Here is a 9,209-nt window from a genome sequence, read left to right on the forward strand (position 1 = left end):
ACAATTCTAGTAGCCCAGCCCATCTGAATACTCAAGGCAGTCGTAATCAAGTCCTAAACGGACATAGAGTGTTATCTGACTATGGAGTGACTGATGGCTGAAAGGTGTGTTTTACGGAAATGGATAAAAGCTTAATCTGCATGCCCACTGCCAGGGAATAGACTGCTGCAAGGGAGTGTGCTTTACTTTGTTTCCTGATATTGAATGGGATTTTATATAAGAAGAATTGAGTGAGTCACGCTGGTAGTAAAATATGTATATTTTTCTGAAAAGTATGCAGATTTCGTGATGGTAATGTCAGTTTCCCTCTCCCTCTCGTAATTTCAGTTTAGAAGCCCTCATTGGAACAAAACACCTTACATGTTTTAATGTGTTTAGCACTTGAGTTATGATTCTTCCTCTCTCATTCTTCACATCTGTACAAACAGTAAACTGTAATTTATTTAATGGAGATATATGTCAACAGTTGCATTTGATTGGAATTATTCATTTATGTATGTATATGTTCGAGACTCGGTTCTTCTAGTTAATTTGTTATAGAGTAAGTAATTTTTTTTTTAACTCAATTTATCTTAAACTGTACTGCGATGTCAGCAAACAAACAATCAAACCAAGCATATGCCTAGTTTAGTTGTGAGTTGATATTCCATCGTTTTAAACTATCGGTAGTTGTAAAAACGAAGGGGCATATTATCAAGGGGGTTTATCTCCGCTTTTTTGGCTTTAAAAGCCAAGAAAGCGGAGATAAAATTATCTCCCTATTACCAAGCTGTCGCTAACACCAGTTAGTGACAGCTAATAGGAGATAGCGACCATCTTGGGCCCCGCTTTGCATGTCAGTGATATTTATCACTAATGACATGCAAAGTGGGCGTGCCAAGATGTTAGCGACTGGAAACAGTCGCTAACATCGCTATCTCCTATTACCAACTTTTGGAGATATTCGCGCTAAGCGCGAATATCTCCAAAAGCTAACACCTGCCCTGAGCAGTTCTTCACCATGTTATCCAATGGGAGGTGGATAACATGGCTAAGAGCATTTGCTCGATAATGCATGAATATCGCTGACTTTTCAGCGATATTCATGCATTGCGGCCGTTTTTTATCGCATTTGCGATAAACCTTGCTAATAGCAAGGTTTATCTGCGATAAAAATCGCCGATGTGCGGCGATAATTTTTGTCTCTAAACAAGTTAGAGACAAACATTATCGCTAGTTGTTGGTAATATGCCCCGAAATGACTAGAAGTATATGGGACAAGTGTGCTCTATGCGCAGTGATTCGACTTGAGATGGGGAAAACAGTAAATAAAGTCTGAGCAGAAGGATTTTATTTAACACATCCCTTTTCAGTTATTCTGCCATACTCTAATTCCTGGCCATCTTTAAAATATGCCCTGTGGGCTATTCTTTGGTCTGACCCAATCTATAGATCATACCATTGATCCATCTGACTTCCAAATTCGATATGGAAATAGATTAGCGGATCTGATTGATCACTGTGAAAAGTATTTTAAGAATTGATCCCTCCTCGAATTAAATTTTAAAAAAAAATCTGCACATCTTGCCTGCCCATTGAAAAGCAAATAAGGCCAGGTCTTGAATTTTAGTTATCACCTGCAACAAAGGTCACCTGTATTTTTCAAGCCCAAAATTGTTTCAAATTATTAGTGAATAATGTTAGAAATGTAAATGAAGAACTGTATGGGTGTTCCTACGATGCACACAGATGTGTGGATGCTATTTGGTGCAGTGTGTGTCAGGAGAATATGTTAGTGGACGTGTAACTAATGAACAACTCTAGGCTTAACATCGAAAGCCGTTTGCTCCTTCCTGTAAAACACTTGTGGCAACTTGTTATCTAAAGAAAAATCCCGCTGCGTCCCTTTGGAGCTGTTCTACCATATGATCTGTGTAGTGCTATTTCGTGCTCCATTGTGCCATTGGCGCTTATTCAGTCTTAGTAAAATGCAATAACCACTCGACGAATAATGAAAGAAGGTGGTGAAATTCTGCAGTCTGATTCCTTGGCCGTTGTAAATTCTGTTGAAATAAGGGAGCCAAACGATCTCTATTATTCCTATTAGATTGACATCAAGTTGACTAGGCTGCAAATATGAAGTGCGACACTGGGTGTCGCTGTTCACCATAAAGAATGGAGATTGAACAGATTGAAATTCGGCAGGGCACGTGGTGCAAATAATACCATGAATGATCGCATACAGGTTACAGGACGGGCATCGGCGGGCAGCTCAGATCACCACAGGTTCTCCGGCAGCCAATCTAATTCACCAACTCATTCGTATTTAAGAGACTAATACAGAAAACGTAAAATGGAGCTTCTGACAATCCGAAGGACACCTTTGCCTGCAGAGGCTCTAACAGAGAGACTCTGTTACTCCGGGGCTCAGGCACCGAGGCGCTGTGACTCCAGGACTCAGGCATCGAGGCGCTGTTACTCTGGGGCTCAGTCATCGAGGCGCTGTTACTCCGGGGCTCAGGCATCGAGGCGCTGCTACTCCGGGGCTCAGACTTCGAGGCGCTGTTACTCCGGGGCTCAGGCATCGAGGCGCTGCTACTCCGGGGCTCAGACTTCGAGGGGCTGTTACTCCGGGGCTCAGGCACCGAGGCGCTATTACTCCGGGGCTCAGGCATCGAGGCGCTGTTACCCCGGGGCTCCTCTGCTGCTTCTTGTTGCTCTGCTGACAGTCTGTGGAGCCGCTTTCGGGCAGCTGCGTTATTCCATCCCCGAGGAGATGAGGAAAGGCTCTTTTGTTGGGAATGTAGCTCTGGATCTGGGGATGGATACAAAGGAGTTATCAGAAGGCGGAGCCCGCATTGTGTCCAGAGGTAGGAAGCAGTATTTTGCTCTTAATATGAACAATGGACAGGTATACATCAACGAAAGAATCGACAGGGAAAGCATATGTGAGGGCGTAGTCCAGTGCCTGTTACATGTAGAGATTTTTCTGGAGAAGAATATTAAAGTGTTTACAATGGAAGTAGAAATTAAAGATATTAATGACAACGCCCCTACATTTATCGCTGATGAAATATCCCTGCAGGTCAATGAAAGAACGGCGCCTGGTGCGCGCATTGTGTTGCCTGGGTCGCACGATGCAGACGAAGGGCAGAATTCTCTCCAGAGCTATCGGCTCAGCGCAAATAAACACTTCACTCTGGATGTACAAAGAAGAGCAGACGGGTCGCAGTTTCCGGAACTAGTCCTTGAGAAATCTCTCGACCGCGAAGACCAGAGTGTTCACCGGCTACTCCTAACAGCCACAGATGGAGGGGACCCGGTGAGGTCGGGCACGGCGCAGATTCACATTAATGTGCTGGATTACAACGACAACGCCCCGGTTTTTAACCAATCTGTTTACAAATTCGTTGTGCCGGAAAATGTACCAACTGGCGCTCTTGTTGGCACCGTCAGAGCTACAGACATCGACCAAGGGTCAAACTCAGAAATAACCTATTCATTTATCAAAATCAAGGACACGGCTCTAAAGAAATTCAAAGTGAACTCTACCACGGGTCAGATATTTCTGACGGAACAACTAGATTTTGAAGAATTTGAAAAATATGGATTTGAAATACAGGGAAGCGACGGGATTCTTTCCTCGCGCTGCAACGTTCTAATAGAAGTCATCAACATAAATGACAACAGCCCTGAGATTTTTCTGTCTTCTCTACTTAAAAATATTTCAGAAAACAGCCCACCGGGCACAGTCATTGCTCTTGTAGAGGTCTATGATAGAGATTCGGGGGACTATGGTGGAGTTACTTGTTTCCTACCTCCTCACCTCCCCTTTCAGTTACAGAAATCGATTGGCAGTTATTATAGTTTGGTAACAGACAGTGCTTTAGACAGGGAACAGGTCCAACTGTACAACATTACAATCACTGTCACCGACAATGGAAGTCCCCAACTGTCTAAGACCAAAACCATAAGCCTTGAGATTATAGATGAGAATGACAACCCACCAATATTTCCAAAGATTTCATACACTGCATACATTATGGAGAATATACCTTCAGGAGCTTCCATTTTTGGCGCCAAGGCAACGGATTCGGATTTGGGCAAGAATTCCAAAATTACATATTCCATCCTCAATGGGTACAATAGTGATGCAAGATTGTCTTCTTATATATCTGTGAATTCTGAATCTGGTGTCATCTATGCACTTCAGTCCTTTGACTTTGAAGAAATTAGAGACTTTCAGGTACACGTAAAGGCAGAAGATGGCGGTACTCCACCTCTTTCCAGTAATATCACAGTGACATTCTTTATACAGGATCAGAATGACAACACTCCTGAAATATTATACCCATCGACCCCCCTAGATGAGTCCTCTGGTGTGGAAATAGCGCCTCGCTCTTCTGAACCGGGTTATCTGATAACTAAGGTGGTCGCTGTGGATGCTGATTCGGGACAGAATTCGTGGCTCTCCTACCAGCTGCTGAAGTCCACAGACCAGGGACTGTTTACTGTAGGTCCTCACACTGGAGAAATCAGAACAGCTCGCCCCATTATGGAAAAAGATGCCATAAAACAATTCATTGTGGTCTTAGTGAAGGACAATGGACAGACCCCTCTCTCTTCTTCAGTTACAGTCACCATAGTATTGGCAGACAGTATGCCGGAAATGCTTCATGATATAAGTAACCCCTCAACATCCACAGAGTTGGAGTCAAACCTCACACTGTATCTGGTGATCGCAGTTGCTGTGGTCTCCTTCTTGTTCCTTTTCCTGATCATTCTTCTTTTGGCCATCAGGCTTCACCACTGGAGGGAATCACTTTCCCAAGACACATCCAGTGTTAACTTCAATGCACTTTCTGCCTCTCAGCTTGTGGGCATTGATGGTGTCAGGGCTTTTTTACAGACCTATTGTCACGATGTTTATTTAACAGGAGGTTCAAACAAAAGCCAGGAGAATTTCCCAATTTCAAGAGATTCAAATACATCTTCGGGAAATCACAGTAATGGGATGCAAGGGTCTATGCTCATCGACGACGTTTTGAGTATGGCTAAAGAGGACCAGCCTTTTATTCAGGTAAGGGCATTTTGTGTAGTATGTGCTATGAATCAAGTATATACATGGTTTGTTGACTATCGTATGATCTCTGTTACCTTACCATAAAAGGGGGTGATATGTTGTGAGACTTTGATGTGCTCTTTTCCAGCTGTCAGAAAAAATGCCCCTCGGCCTAAAGCTAGCTCAGTAAATTTCACAGCATGTTCAGATGGGAGACTTTAAATGTTTTCAGACTATTGGTTTCCATCAAAGTGCCAGGATGGTGGGGCTCATGTCAGATTTTCAAAATGTCAATATAAAGTGAATAGACATACAATGGAATTGAGTGGAACTCATTCACATATTTAGAGAAGATGGCATTGCATTGATCCAGCTGTGTTGAACCTAAGTGGACACTCCTGGTTAAGACAGTCTAAAACTATTTCACTGGCTCATGAAAACTGGATAGAAAAAAATCTGAAACATACTTGGCTCACATGTAGCTCAATCAATCAATCAATCAAAGAATTTGTAAAGTGCACTACATACCCGTGAGGGTCTCAAGGCGCTGGGAAGGGGGGCACGCCGCTACTGATCGAAGAGCCAGGTCTTGAGAAGTCTTCTGAAGGTCAGCAGGTTTTGGGTTTGTCGGAGATTGGTTGGGAGGGTGTTCCAGGTTTTGGTGGCGAGGTGCGAGAAGGATCTGCCGCTGGCCGTTGTTTTCCGGATGCATGGGACCGTGGCAAGGGCGAGGCTGGCTGAGCGGAGGATGCGGGTGGGGTGTAGAAGCTGAGTCATTAGTTTAGGTATGCTGGTCCGCCATTGTGTAGGGCTTTGTGTGCATGGATGAGGAGTTTGAAGGTTATCCTCTTGTTGATGGGGAGCCAGTGTAGGTTTCTCAGGTGGGGGTGATGTGGCTGTGTCGGGGGATGTCGAGGACCAGTCGCGCCGAGGCGTTCTGGATGCGTTGCAACCGTCTCAGGAGCTTGGTGGTTGTTCCTGTGTAGAGGGCGTTTCCGTAGTCCAGCCTGCTGGTGACGAGGGCCTGGGTTACGGTTTTTCTCATTTCGGAGGGGATCCACTTGAAAAACCTGCGGAGCATTCGGAGGGTGTTGAAGCAGGATGCAGAGACGGCGTTGACCTGCTTGGTCATGGAGAGGGTGGAGTTGAGGATGACCCCTAGGTTGCGTGTGTGGTCGATGGGTGCTGGGGCTGTTCCCAGTGAGGTGGTCCATCAGGAGTCGTCCCAGGCTGAGGGGTGGAACCGAGGATGAGGATCTCTGTCTTGTCAGAGTTCAGCTTCAGCCTGCTGTCCTTCATCCAGTTGGTGACGCCTTCATTCCCCTGTGGAGGTTGGCTTTGGCGGTGAGAGGGTCTTCGGTGAGGGAGATGATCAGTTGGGTGTCGTCGGCGTAGGAGAAGATGTTGAGGCTGTGCTGACGGGCCGACGTGGGCGAGTGGGGCCATGTAGATATTGAACAGCGTTAGGCTGAGAGAGGATCCTTGTGGAACACCGCAGATGTTCTCGGTTGTCTTGGAGCGGAAGGGTGGGAGGCGGACGCTCTGTGTTCTGCCGGAGAGGAAGGATGTAGTCCAGGCCAGGGCTCCCTCTTGGATTGCGGCATCGTGAAGGCGCGTTGTTAGGGTGCCGTGGCAGACCGTGTCGAAGGCGGCTGAGAGGTCCAGGAGGATGAGGGCGGCTGTTTCTCCTTTGTCCATAAGGGTCCTGATGTCGTCGGTGGTGGCGATGAGGGCGGTTTCAGTGCTGTGATTGCTGCGGAAGCCTGATTGGGATGGGTCCAGAATGTTGTTGTCTTCGAGGTATCGGGTCAGTTGTCTGTTGACAATTTTCTCTATGACTTTTGCCGGGAACGGGAGCAGGGAGATGGGCCACAAATTCTTGAGGTCCTTGGGGTCCGCCTTGGGTTTCTTCAGTAAGGCGTTGATCTCTGCGTGCTTCCAGCTTTCCGGGAAGGTTGCTGTCTCGAAGGAGAAGTTGATAATCTTCTGGAGATGGGGGGGCGATGACTGTGCTGGCTTTGTTGAAAATGTGATGTGGGCATGGGTCAGATGGGGATCCGGAGTGGATGGAGTTCATGGTCTTGATGGTGTCTTCGTCGCTGACGTTGGACCAGGCGATCAGGTGGCTAATGCGCATAGTGGTAGTAGGGTTGGTGGGCTCGGCGGTGGATGAGGGCCTCGTGGTGTTGAAGCTGTTGTGGATGTTGGCGATCTTGCGGTGGAAGAAGTTGGCCAGTGAGTCGCACAGGTCTTGAGAGGGGGGATGTCGTTAGTGTTGGAGCCGGGGTTGAAGAGTTCTTTCTCAATGTTGAAGAGCTCTTTGCTGTTGTGTGCGTTGTTGTCTAGGCGGTCCTTAAAAGCGGTCCTCTTGGCGGTCCTGATGAGCTGGTGGTGTCTGCAGGTGGCATTCTTGTGGACCGTGTAGCTGTTTGGCATTCGTTCACGGAGCTAGTTCTTTTCCAGTTTTCGGCAGGTGCAGTTGGAGGCTTGTAGGTCTTCGGTGAACCATGCCGCTTTCTTGCTGGAGTGGTTGAGGCGAGGGTCCTGAGTGGAGCGAGGGTGTCATCACAGACATTGATCCATTGTTTGAGGTTGAAGGCCGTGGTATTGGGGTCGATGGGGTCAGGGGGTTGTCTCAGGGCGAGGGTGGTGGTCAGTTGGTGTTCGGTGACATTGCCCCAGCAGCGGCGTGGCGTCTGTTGGGTGCGGTGGTGGGTTTCCTGAAGGTGAAGTGGACGCATCTGTGGTCGGTCCAGTGGGGTTCGGTGGTGTGGTTGAAGTAGACGTGGGGACTTGTGGAGAAGATGGGGTCGAGCGTGTGTCCCGCGGGGTGGGTAGGTGATGTTATGAGCTATCTGAGTCCGAGGTTGGCGATTAGGGCGGTGGTGTTGACATCGTTGTTGTTCTCGAGGTGGTAGTTCAGGTCCCCGAGGAGGATGTAGTCTGTAGAGGCGAGGGTGTGGGTGCTGATGAGGTCAGCGATTAAGTTTCTGAACTGTAGTCGGGGTCCAAGTGGTCTGTAGACAAGTGTTCCTCTGAGGGTGGTATTGGGATTGGTGTGTATCTGGAAGTGCAGGTACTCGTCGGTGTTGGTCGAGACTCTGATGTTGTTCTTGTGGATGATGGCGATTCTCCCTCCCACTCCGTTGGTGCGGTCTCTGCAGGAGATCTTGTAGCCTTCTGGGATGGCGATGGCGATGTCTGGTGCTGAGGTGGTGTTCAGCCAGGTCTCCGTTAGGATGGCGACGTCGGGGGCGGTTGAGTCGAGGAGGTCCCAGAGTTCGATGGCGTGTTTGCGAGCGCAGCGGGTGTTGAGGAGGATGCATTGGAGGTGGTTGGGATCCTTGCTTGACGGTTTGGCGGACTGGATGCTGGTGAGGCTGCAGTTCCGGCAGGAGAAGGGTCCATGGGTGCGCTTTGGAGTGGCTCGGTAGCAGGCGTGTTCTCGTCTGGGGTTGAGTGCATAGAGGATGCTGGCATCGTAGTGTATTATTTATAGAACAAAACAGTTGCCAATGCTGGAATTAGCTCCTCGTTAATTCATAAAATAATCTCATGAACTAAAACATGAAATACAGCTTTAAAGATTGCTATTTATTTATATGCAAAACTTTTTAAACCTTCATTTGTTTTCTCGAACAGCGTTATTAATTGTGCATTTGAATGAAAAAGTGGACATGAACACTACAATAAAAGACAAATATTTACAATTACAATACTTTTATGCCATAAATCTATACATTTGGCCAATCTCACACTCATATCACATTCACACCGCATTCATCCTACAAATCCAAAACGAAAAGCAGTTCCTTGCCACATTAAATTATATGTTATCACATTTGAAGCAACACAATCCTTTACAAGTTTCAATAAATGAGAGAAATTGTTTTCTTATTTATAAAGTTGGCTTCTAGATGGCAAGGGAACAGGTCGGTCGACGCGTTTCGAACCACTATTGTTTGCGGGTTCTCCTCAGGACCAAAAACTCTCTTCAGTGATCCAAACAAATTAGGGATCCATATGTGTCAAACTCATACGTCACATGACCCAACTCACGTATGATATGCGATTAATCCTGGAGGTGGTGTCACTCAAAATATGTTAAATCCAGGCAGACTCAATAGATGATATCCACTTCCCGTATTGAAGTAATCGGGTGTGTCGA

The 9,209-nt window shown here is 46.9% G+C and overlaps 1 pseudogene; it reads left to right on the top strand.

Annotated features, from left to right (window-relative positions):
• Nucleotides 1–2,332: 2,332 nt before the first annotated feature.
• On the top strand, nt 2,333–5,146 carry LOC144769347 (protocadherin gamma-A11 pseudogene; annotated as a pseudogene).
• Nucleotides 5,147–9,209: the final 4,063 nt, after the last annotated feature.

This window comes from Lissotriton helveticus, chromosome 7, assembly GCF_964261635.1.
Source record: "Lissotriton helveticus chromosome 7, aLisHel1.1, whole genome shotgun sequence".
In the NCBI taxonomy this organism is placed as follows: Eukaryota; Metazoa; Chordata; class Amphibia; order Caudata; family Salamandridae; genus Lissotriton; species Lissotriton helveticus.